Source organism: Penaeus monodon, chromosome 30 (genome assembly GCF_015228065.2).
Source record: "Penaeus monodon isolate SGIC_2016 chromosome 30, NSTDA_Pmon_1, whole genome shotgun sequence".
NCBI lineage: Eukaryota > Metazoa > Arthropoda > Malacostraca > Decapoda > Penaeidae > Penaeus > Penaeus monodon.
The window spans coordinates 5,388,662-5,388,913 of NC_051415.1; the positions used below are offsets into that span (position 1 = coordinate 5,388,662).

Sequence of the window (252 nt, forward strand, 5' to 3'; positions counted from 1 at the left end):
ATTTTCAGTGTTTTCATTGACGTTTTCATTACATTTCATGTAATAAAAGATTTTTTTCGGTCGTGCCACGGCAGGTATGGTGGTTGTTTATTTATGTAATAAAAAAATAGATTAATTGATAAATAGAGAGAACAAAGAGTTATCTATTTTATTATTAAAATCCATACCCCCAGTGACGTAGCTTTGTCACATTCCTAGGTGGGGTCGCTATTCCAAACTAATGCCCCTAAAAAGAAGAAAACCACTTTTTTT

At 32.1% G+C, this 252-nt stretch overlaps 1 protein-coding gene across 1 annotated transcript in view; it reads left to right on the top strand.

The window, feature by feature from the left end:
* LOC119592277 (NACHT and WD repeat domain-containing protein 2-like) overlaps positions 1–252 on the top strand; it is a 51,166-nt gene that overhangs the window by 19,248 nt on the left and 31,666 nt on the right. The gene's annotated exons all lie outside the window — the stretch shown is intronic.